General features: G+C 41.4%; 1 protein-coding gene across 18 annotated transcripts in view; it reads right to left on the bottom strand.

Moving 5' to 3' along the window:
- SYNE2 (spectrin repeat containing nuclear envelope protein 2) overlaps positions 1–10,275 on the bottom strand; it is a 348,050-nt gene extending 337,775 nt beyond the window's left edge. For 12 of the 18 annotated variants that reach the window (XM_089907794.1, XM_089907801.1, XM_089907804.1 and 9 more), the window contains exon 1: positions 10,129–10,270. The gene's annotated coding sequence lies outside the window, so the exon portion shown is untranslated. Of the gene's footprint in view, positions 1–13; positions 6,236–8,572; positions 9,390–9,444; positions 9,860–10,128 lie in introns of those variants that run through there. The other 6 variants (XR_016392190.1, XM_089907812.1, XM_089907796.1 and 3 more) reach the window with 5 other exon arrangements.
- Between the last annotated feature and the right edge of the window lie 417 nt (positions 10,276–10,692).

Here is a 10,692-nt window from a genome sequence, read left to right as displayed (position 1 = left end):
GAAGCAAGCTTACCTTCCGAGTCTCAGAAACCATCACCAACAGAGTCTTGGAACCAAATCATCAACCTGTGATTATAAACATTTGGGAGTTCCTTTTCATCTGGCTCAGAAGGAAATATGATCAGTTCTGGACTAAACACTGTTTATAAAATTAATTATTACACAACTGAGTTGGAGCTTCCTAAAATGAAAAAAGTGCCGAGACTACAAAGGTAACATACTTTCTTTTAAACAAAGTCCCATTAACAGAGGAAAAATTTTTACTCAGTGTCATCAAATGAGTAACTACAAAAGATAGTCAAAGAAGAGACTGCTAGTCACCTATTTTCTTTGTAAACATACTAGCACGATAATAAGACACACCTTTAACTGCTTTATAAACAGAACTTATAGTTAATTCTTTATTTTTCTCTTTCTGAATCACTAGCTCAAAATTTTGAACTAAAAGCTCTAGCATGCATTATTCTATCAAACAATCCCATCAAACATTGACTATAACCTACCTTAGTACTAACAGCTCAGGTGCATTTGAGTTGTAGGGTTTTTTAAAATTTATTTGGGGGGCATGGGGAACAATCTTGAACAGCTTTATTTATTTTGTTGCAACTTACACTTCAGATAAAAATTACTTCTGAGTAATTAGCATTTTTAAATGAAAATTAGCTAACTCCTACGGTACGACCCATTAATTAATGTATCATTCAAAAGCAGCCAAACACGAAGAGCTCAGTCGTATTACTATCAGCTTTTCCTCATGATATCACAACTTGTACTCTAAAGCTACAGTAGGAGAAAACAGGTAGTTTTCTACCTGTTTGTGAAAAGTCTGTGAAAGTTAATTCTGTCCCCTTTCTCCAAACATGAACTGTCTTATAGCCTGAGCTCTAACCTTGATAAGACTGTGTGTAGCATATAGATTAAGATAAGTGGATTTATTTTTTAAGATGTATTGTTCATCCCTAAACGTTGACTACCTTTATCTTTCCAAATGAGGCAACATAACTGCCGAAATGAGAAATTTTAATTTAAATATATTAAAAATTTGCCTAGAAATCTGCAAAACCTTTTTATGATACCATCCGTCCTAAAAATTTGCCTTTCAAATTAAAGTTTCCCCTTCAAGCACAGGATTTCAATTTTGGTAGCACATGGATATATTTTTTCTTACTATTCTGGAATACTATTTATAAATATAATGTATATATTGCTATAATGATGATGAGAGTATATAAAATATTTTCACTGTTGTAACCAGTATATTTATTTTTAATGGATTTTATACTAATAGGAGTATATATACACCTGCCCACACTACTGTTTTGTTTTACTCATGTTTTGTGTAAATGAACTCCAAACTTTATCTATAATTTAACATGGAAACATGAAATGGCTATATGTGAATCGGTTTCAAATTCATTTCTAGCAACTTAATAGCTCAAATAATTTAAAATCTAATTATTTATGGATGAAATGATATGATGTGTGGAATTTACTTTAAAATAACCCAGCACAGGGGGGATAGGTGAGGGTATAGGTAAAACCAAATTGGCAGGACTTGATAGCTATTGATACTGGGTAATGTTTACATAGGAGTTCATTTCACTATTATCTCTGCTTTTGAATATGTACTTAAAATTTTTCATAATAAAGTTTTTTTAAATCTAATTTACTTTTGTCCCAGTGTCAGGCATATCTTTACCATTTTGAATTCCTGTTTTACCCCCATAGCATTAACGTTTTACATACCAATTCATTCGTGCTAAAACAGTTCTTAAGGTACAATACAACGGGGTAAATATCACATTTCTAAACCATATTTGTAGAAATTAGGACCTGGGGAAAAAATCTCAGAGATCATCTAATCCTCTATGCCACTGGTTCACAATCTTGAGCGTGCATCAGAATCACTTGGAAGACTTGATAAACACAGATTGCTGGGCCCCACCCTCTAGGTTTCTGAACCAGTAGGTTTGATGCTACTGGTTCCTGGACCACACTTTGAGAACCGCTGCTCGAGGCTTACTCCCATTGCCCAGTTCATATATCCATTCCACCAATTACCACATTGGAACACATGCTTCTCTACTTGTGGGCCTTCTCTTATGTGACAGTTAGCTTTCGAAGGGCAAGGGACATAAATTTTCATCAATGTGCCAGAGCCCAGATTGAATAAATATTTACAAAGTAAATTAATTTGTTGGATGAGTTAAGTTTTCTCACTCATTTATAGCTGAGTGTTTGTCAATGTATTGACATTCAGAATAGGAGCACATTTACATAACCCAGATGGAAAGGAGCTACTCATTGATAAAGGAAAACTAAAAGTCAGCTGGAACCAAAGCAACAAGTAGATAGCAAATTTTGACCAGTTCTAGAACTGCATCTCAGATTGGAGTTTTCAGTCAAATATGGACACTGACAAGCAGAAGCTTGAGGCTCACTTTGTCAAATGTGTTACTCTGACCTGAGGAGCTATAACCAAGTGCTCTTCATCTCATACACCATTGAAAGAAAGAAGTGCTTTCACACTTATCTATCAAAGTTTCTCAGGGTCTGGAAAATGTCAGTATGGGAGGACAGACTCTTTCTGCCTATCCATTTCCCTTTTCCTAATGCTGCCCAAAGGAAAGAAAAGAAGTACAGCACACTCATCAGTGCCTGTCTGGAGAGTTCTCCAAGTCCAGGTGCTCTGAATCTTGTAATACACCACAGTATCCTGAAGTATCCTTCTATTACAGCAATGATCAGCTCAATGACAACTCAGTGGGTTTAGTTTAAAAAAATGAACTATGCTCTGATTTCCAAATTTCACTGCCTCTTTAATGTTTATTCTAAAATTACAAGTTAGGGCTTCCCTGATGGCGCAGTGGTTTAGAATCCACCTGCCAATGCAGAGGACATGGGTTCGAGCCCTTGTCCAGGGAGATGCCACATGCCACAGAGCAACTAAGCCCATGTGTCACAACTACTGAGCCCGCGAGCCTCAACTACTGAAGCCCGCGCGCGCCTAGAGCCCGTGCTTCACAACAAGAGAAGCCACCGCAATGAGAAGCCCACGCACCACAACGAAGAGTAGCCCCCACTCACCACAACTATAGAAAGCCCGCGTGCAGCAACGAAGACCCAACGCAGTCAAAAATAAAATAAATAAAATAAATTTTAAAAATAAATAAATAAAATTATAAGTTAGAATATATTCATAAATATGAATCCAATAACCTCAATATGTATGATTTCTTTATTTTCATTTAATAATAGTAAAACAAAGAATATAACCTGCGTAACCATGGGTCAATATATGATTTTTTTCTTGTTATTTAGATCCCTTAAAAAAATAATTGACTGCTCAAACAAAAAATAATAATGTAGTGTAGGGTCTATCACAGACAAAAAGTAAAATGTATGACAATAGCACAAAGCAGAGAGACATGGGAAATATATTATTACAAGGCTTTCATTGAAGTGGTATAATATAACACTTGAAGTTAAACTGTGATAAGTTAAAGATGTATACTATAAACCCTAAAGCAAACACTGAAATAACAAAATAAAGAATGACAGGTAGGGAATTCCCTGGTAGTCCAGTGGTTTCACTGCCAAGGGCATGGATTCAAACCCTGGTCAGGGAACTAAGATCCCAGAAGCCAAGGGGTGCAGCCAAATTAAAAAAAAAAAAAAAAAAGAGAGAGTGGCATGGACTTATATATACTACCAAATGTAAAATAGATAGCTAGTGGGAAGCAGCTGCATAGCACAGGGAGATCAGCTCTGTGCTTTTTGACTACCTAGAGGGGTGGGATAGGGAGGGTGGGAGGGAGACGCAAGAGGGAGGAGATATGGGGATATATGTATACGTATAGCTGATTCACTTTGTTATACAGCAGAAACTAACACACCACTGTTAAGCAATTATACTCCAATAAAGATGTTAAAAAATTAAAATTAAAAAATTAAAAAAAGAATGAGTGCTAATAAGCAAAAAAAAGGATATAAACTATAATGACCAAAATTCAATTAATCCAATCAAAGACAGAAAAAAGGAAACAAAGAACAGATGAGAAAAACAGAAAACAAATTGCAAGATTATACATTTAAAGTGAACCACAATCAATAATCATTTTAAATAGAAATGGCCGAAATACCAGAATTAAAAGTCAGAGATTGTCACGTGGGGTAAAAAAAGCAATACCCTTCAAGGAGAAGAGGGATAACTCTCCACTCCTTAAATGTGGGCTATGCATAGTGACTTTCAACTCAAAAAGCAAAGGACAGAACAGGGAGAAAAGAGTAACTTTTTTATAGGAGGGAAACCTGACAAGCACTACCTCAGCCAGGTAATCAAGGTTAACATGAACAGTGATGTCTTGTTGATGGTATGTTCCCTTGACATTGTATAATTAGAATACACAGTCTTTTCAAGCACACACAAAACATTTACCAAAATTAATGATATTCTGGGCTTTAAAATAACTCTCAGTAAATATAAAAGAATTTGAGCCATATAAGTTATGCTCTTTGACAATAAGAAAACTAAATTTAGAAATTAATAACAGAAAGAGGCCTGGAAAATCCACAAATGTCTGGAAACTAAGTAATAAACTCCTAAGTAGGGCTTCCCTGGTGGTGCAGTGGTTGACAGTCCGCCTGCCAATGCAGAGGACACAGATTCGTGCCCGGGTCCGGGAAGATCCCACATGCCGCGGAGCGGTGGGCCCGTGAGCCATGGCCGCTGAGCCTGCGCGTCCGGAGCCTCTGCCCCGCAGCAGGAGAGGCCACAATGGTGAGAGGCCCGCGTACCGCAAAAAACAAAACAAAACAAAACAAAAAAACTCCTAAGTAACTCAAGGTCAAACAATAAATCCAAAGAAAAAATTTTAAGCATTTTGAACTGAATAAAAATGAAATCACACCCTATTTAAATTTGTGAGAATTCCCTAAAGCAGTACTGTACTTAGGAAATTTACAGAACTAAACACCTATATCAGAAAAGAAAAAAGGTCACAGTGACTTGAATAAGAGGAGTAAAATTAAACTCAAAGTAAGTAGAAGAAAGAAAATAATAATAAGGATCAGAGTAAAAATCAATTAAACAGAAGACAGAAAATATAAATGAAACCAAGAGCTGATTCATCGAGGTCAATAAAATTGATAAACCTCTAGCCTAGGGTTTCTCAACCTTGACACTACTGACATTTCGGCTGAATGATTCTTTGTTGAGAGGATCTCTCCTGTTCATTGTAGGATCTTTAGCAGCATCCCTGGCCTTGACTCACTAGATGCCAATAGCAAATGCCCACCCACCCCACCTCACCACATTGTCTCCAGACATTATCTCATCTCCAAAACATGTTAAGTGTTCCTGGTGGCAGTAGGGTAAAGTTCAACCCATATTCCGGCTCCATAAACAAAAATTAACTCAAAGTAGATGGACCTAAATGTAAAACGAAAGACTTCATGGTTTTACATTCTTTTATAGAGTTTTCCTATGAGTTTTATAACTCTAAGGAAAAAAATCTTTGTGACCTTGAGTTAGGCAAAGATTTATTAGGTATAACACCAAAAGTATACTCCATAAAAGAATAAATTGATATATTGGACTTTAGTAAGATTTAAAACTTCTTCAAAGATCTGTTAAGAGAATGTAAGATGAGCAATAGACTGAACGTAAATATTTGCAAATCATGTATCTGATAAAGGACTTGTATCCAGAATATATAAAAAAACTCTCAAAACAGTTACTGAATAAGGAAGTAACTAACCCAATTAAAAATGAGCAAAAAATGCAAAGAAACTTCAACAACAAAAAAAGATATTATATGGATGGTAAATAAGCACATCATTGGTCATCAGGGAAATGCAAATTAAAACCACAATGAGATACCACTACACATCTAACAAAATGGCTATGAAAGCTTAACCATAACAAGTGTTGACAAGGATGCAGAGCAACTGGAACCCTCACGCACTAATTTGGGAATGTAAAATGATACAACCACTTTGGGAAAGTATGGGAGTTTTGTTTTGTTTTTTTTTTTTGCAGTACACGAGCCTCTCACTGTTGTGGCCTCTCCCGTTGAGGAGCACAGGCTCCAGACGCGCAGGCTCAGCGGCCATGGCTAACGGGCCCAGCCGCTCCGCAGCATGTGGGATCCTCCCGGACCGGGGCACGAACCCGTGTCCCCTGCATCGGCAGGCAGACTCCCAACCACTGCGCCACCAGGGAAGCCCGGGAATTTCTTTAAAAGTTAAACATACGGGATTTACCTGGTGTTCCAGTGGCTAAGACTTCACGCTCCCAATGCAGGGGACGCAGGTTCGATCCCTGGTCAGGGAACTAGATCCCACATGCCGCAACTAAGAGTTCACAAGCCGCAACTAAAAGATCCCACACGTGGCGACGAAGATCCTGCATGCCGCAACTAAGACCCGGTGCAACCAAATAAATAAATAAATATTTTTTTTAAAAAAAGTTAAACATACACCTACCATAGATCTAGCCATTCCGCTCCTAGAAAGTAGGTGTCCATACAAAGACAACATAATGTTCACAGCAGCTTTATTTTTAATAGCCAAAAACTTGGAAAAACCAAACGTCTATCAATGGGTGAATGGATAAATGAACTTGGGTATACCCATACAATAGAACACCACTTAGCAATAAAAAGGAATCAACTACTGATACACACAACAACATAGATGAATCTCAAAATAATTATGTTGAGTGAAAGAAGCCAGACAAAAAAGAGAACATACTATGTGATACCAGTCATATAAAATTCTGAAAATATGAAATAATCCATAGGGTCAGAGCTACCACTGGGTGCTTGGGAAAGAAGGATGCAGGGTGTAGGGAGGGACCAGAGGGAAAGATGGATTCACAGATCTATACATAAGTCAAAAACTCATCAAATTTAACACTCTAAAATATGCGGCTTACTGTATGTCAATTACATTCAATGAAGCTGTTTATAAAATTATCACACAAAATGAGAAAGGCTAGACAGTTTAAGATAAAAACAATCAAAAAAGAACTTAACCTGCAATTTCACAAAGAATTACAGGCTTTAAATATAAGTGATTTTACAGTATTCCAGACACAATCCTTTATTTTGTAAAAGTAGGAAAGGGGACACATGACTCAGGTAATTGGTAAATATGAAAGTAAGAAAAAAAAAAAGAGAGCGAGATCTCAAGAACACACAGTGAAGCCCTGAAGAATGGGCTATTGCATTTAACATTAAGATTATTTCTGAATTATAGCTAATCTGAAACATTTCATAATTCTGAAAAAAAGGAAAAATGTTTTCATTTTTCCCAATTTGGTCTGCCCCATTCCTAGGCAGAATTAGGTGCTTTCCTCCTCCCACAGCCCCTAGAACACATCTTTTCTAGCACCACCATGTGTGTATTGCAATGGCTTGTCTTCACTAGACAAACAGGTCCATCAGGATATGGACTGTCTTTTGATGCTGGCATAGTGGTTAAATATAAGTGGAGACTGAGAGCCTGGCTTCCTATCCTAGGCTGTGCCATTCACCTACTGTGCAGACTCAGAAAGTTACTTCAGTTTTATAAACTATAAAATAGGGCCAATAGGGTATATATGAGGATTCAATATGAATATATCCAAACTTTGGCCTACGAGGCCCTGCATGATCTGTCACCTGATTACCACTCTCTCATCATTTTGTTCTCTCCCTCCAGCTGACAGTGCTCACCCACAAGACCTACTCTCAGATCCAATCAATCCACACACTATCAAGCTCTTTCCTGACTCAACGCTATCTCCTCTGCTGATCTTCCACGCCTCCCTCCTCTCCTCACCTCCTACCCTACAACACACTGCACTGCAGGACGAGTGGTGTGATCTGATTTACATTTTAAAAACTATGATTAGTTTAGTAATGCCTTTTATGTTCTGCCTATCTTCCTGACTTGCTAAGACAGCTAACAGCTGTCCTGTGCTTTATTATAACTCCAGCACCTAGCACAATACATTGTAAGCATTCAACAAATTTTTATTAGATGAATGAGGTAACCTATGTGAAGCATTTACTGGTACAAAATAAGTATTCCATAAATAGTTATTATTATTATTTGTAACTCCGGAGTCCAGCACAGTGGCTGGCATATGGTAAGAGCTCATCTGAGTAAATGAAAAAATAATTTTGTGAAATTATTGAAAATCCATATTTAAAACATATGAGTAATGACAAATGAATCAATTGCCTTTCACACTTTCCCTTACTTATCAAGACGTGACTTGATTCCAGTTTTGAGCTTTACATTAAACTCTCAGTTATGCTACTGAGGGCACAACCTAGAAAAATCCCATTGTGACTCAGTTCTCTAAACATACTGCAATATCCTGCAAACACAATTAGCACTAATGCACTGAAATGCTTGTAAATTTCTAACTGGGTAAATTTATAAGATTTTTTTTAAGAAACAACCTTAATGTACAAGGTTGAGCTGACCCAACTGATTTGACTTTGATTTTTGTTGGCTTCAAATAAAGCTCATTAACTCAAACATATGGACAAAGAACTAAGAATTTTCACTTTTTACTTACTTTGACATCTCCAGAGTTTTCACCACGAAAAAACTTAATGAGGATTGCACCTGTTCTCTTCTCCCTCGGGTGCTTGCGGGGGTGGGGGGCGTGATGACGCAGCTAAGGCCACTCAGTAATTATCTCAGGAAGAGCCCGAGAGAGTCTCAAGAGTTTTGCAGAAAGGGAAGGTAACTAAAGAAGGAGTGGTGCTTTAAAGTATAAAAACACACCAAATGTTCCATCTCCTAAAAGGTGAACACTCCACCCGATGATGTTTACAATGGCTCAAGGGCGGGCACCCCAGTGGTGAGCGGGCCAGGTATGGTTCGGGGGCTTAACTGTAACCCCAACCCTAAAAGTGGTCGGACTTATCCTAGCACAACCACGTAATATCTGCAAGGAGTTCTTCGGAGCTCTGGAAACTTTTAGGAAAGCAGATGAAAGTTGTTTGAAATCAAACAAACTTTAAAAAAAAAAAAACGATGCACAAGTGTTGAGCGGCTAGAAGGAACCTCCTGGGTTTGACTCTGACTTGCTGGTGCACGTACACAATCGTGCTTGCTAGCATCTGGCTCAGACGCTCCCTTCCACTAGGGGAGGATAAAATAATAACTTTCGGAAATAACAGGCGTCCACAAAAGCAAAGGTTACACAGGACTGCTCAACCTCCATCAAATAAGGTGGCTAATGTTGTTTGGAGCAGCAGATTCCACATAAGTCACCCCTCGCTCTTTAACAGAAGAAAAACAACCCAAAAAGGAGAAGGTGCTACCGTCAGACCCTCAAGGCAATTTCAGACAACAAAGACCCCAAGCAATCGAAATGGAATTATAATCCTAGCCGTCCAAGCGGCCCCCGCCGAGGAGGCGCTCGGCCGCCGCGGTTCCTACCGTGCCGGGGCCCCCGGGGCCGCTCGCGCTCTCCAGCCCGGTGAGCCCCGCCCGCCGGTCCTCTGAGACCCGGGGCTAGCCTCGCGCCGCCCACGGTCTGGCAATCTCCGCGCCGCGGCTCTCCGCGTTCTAGCTCACGCGGCGTTCAAAATCTTTCCCGCCCAGGCGTGACGCGAGGAGCGAAAACAATCAGCGGACCGCGAGCGCCGGGGCCTGGGCCCGACGCTGGCGACGGGTGGATGGGGGCCGCGCCCCCGGCGCAGCCCCTTTCCCAGGCGGGCAGACCGGCGGGCTAGGGACCGGAGGTGACACAAAGAAACCGGAGAGACAAACGCCACTCGCTGGCGCTCGCTCCAATCTCCGAAGCGCCCCGCCCGCTGACAAGTTTGCGGCGCCCTCAACGCACCCCGCTCTTCCCACCCGGGCAAAGTTTCCCGTGGCCGGGCTCGGACCCCCGCAGTGGGCCGGGTCCAGTCTCCCGCCGCCCTCGCCCCCAGCTCGGGGACCTTGCTCTCCTTCACCCCCGCCCCTTCCCCTCCCTCCCGCTCTCCTTCCCTTGCCACAGACCGCTCTCTCCGGGGCGCACCGGGGTGCAGGGGCCCCGCTGCCGCGCTCCCCTGCTGCCGGCCCGGCGAGGGGTGAGGGCGCGAGCTAAAGCCTGCCCGGGTCGCGCGCCCCACTCGCCTTGCTCCTTCGATCGCGCCTCTTGCTCGGTCTCCCACTCGCCTTTTAGGTCCAGCGGAAGGCTCGGGGCTCAGCAGAGCGCGCTCCGCTCCTTGGCGCTCGGAAGGCTGCAAACCACGCCCCGCGCCTTCCCCGCCCGCCGCCAGCCGCCGAGTCCCGCGCTCGCCGCTCGGCGGCCTGTGTCGAGCCCGCCCGCGAGTGCTGGAGGCGGAGCAGCTGCCTCCCCCCGCAGGCCCTGCTGCAGCCCAGGGCTGGCAACTTTCTTTCCTGTTCTGGAACATGAGAGATGGTCTGAGGGAGATGCTAACTCAGAATGCAGGTTAACCACCGGGAGTGGGGGGGGTATGTAACAAACTCCCTCAAATAAGCTCTTCGGGTCGATTTCAGCGAGAAACTCCTCTAACATTCTTGGACTCCGGGGTCTTGGAAGTGCGGGTAAGAGAGGAGATGTGCGAATTAGCTACCAGACCTTGATCAAGTCAGTAAACGTTTGTGAACCCTTTGTAAAATGAGAAATTGGAATTAGATGGCCTTTAAGATCTGGATCAGTATTTCCTATCGCAT

This window comes from Delphinapterus leucas, chromosome 2, assembly GCF_059928025.1.
Source record: "Delphinapterus leucas isolate spDelLeu-1000000601 "Yukka" chromosome 2, BTC_Dleu_Yukka2, whole genome shotgun sequence".
Classification (NCBI taxonomy): Eukaryota; Metazoa; Chordata; class Mammalia; order Artiodactyla; family Monodontidae; genus Delphinapterus; species Delphinapterus leucas.
This window is presented reverse-complemented; position numbering and strand designations above follow the sequence as displayed.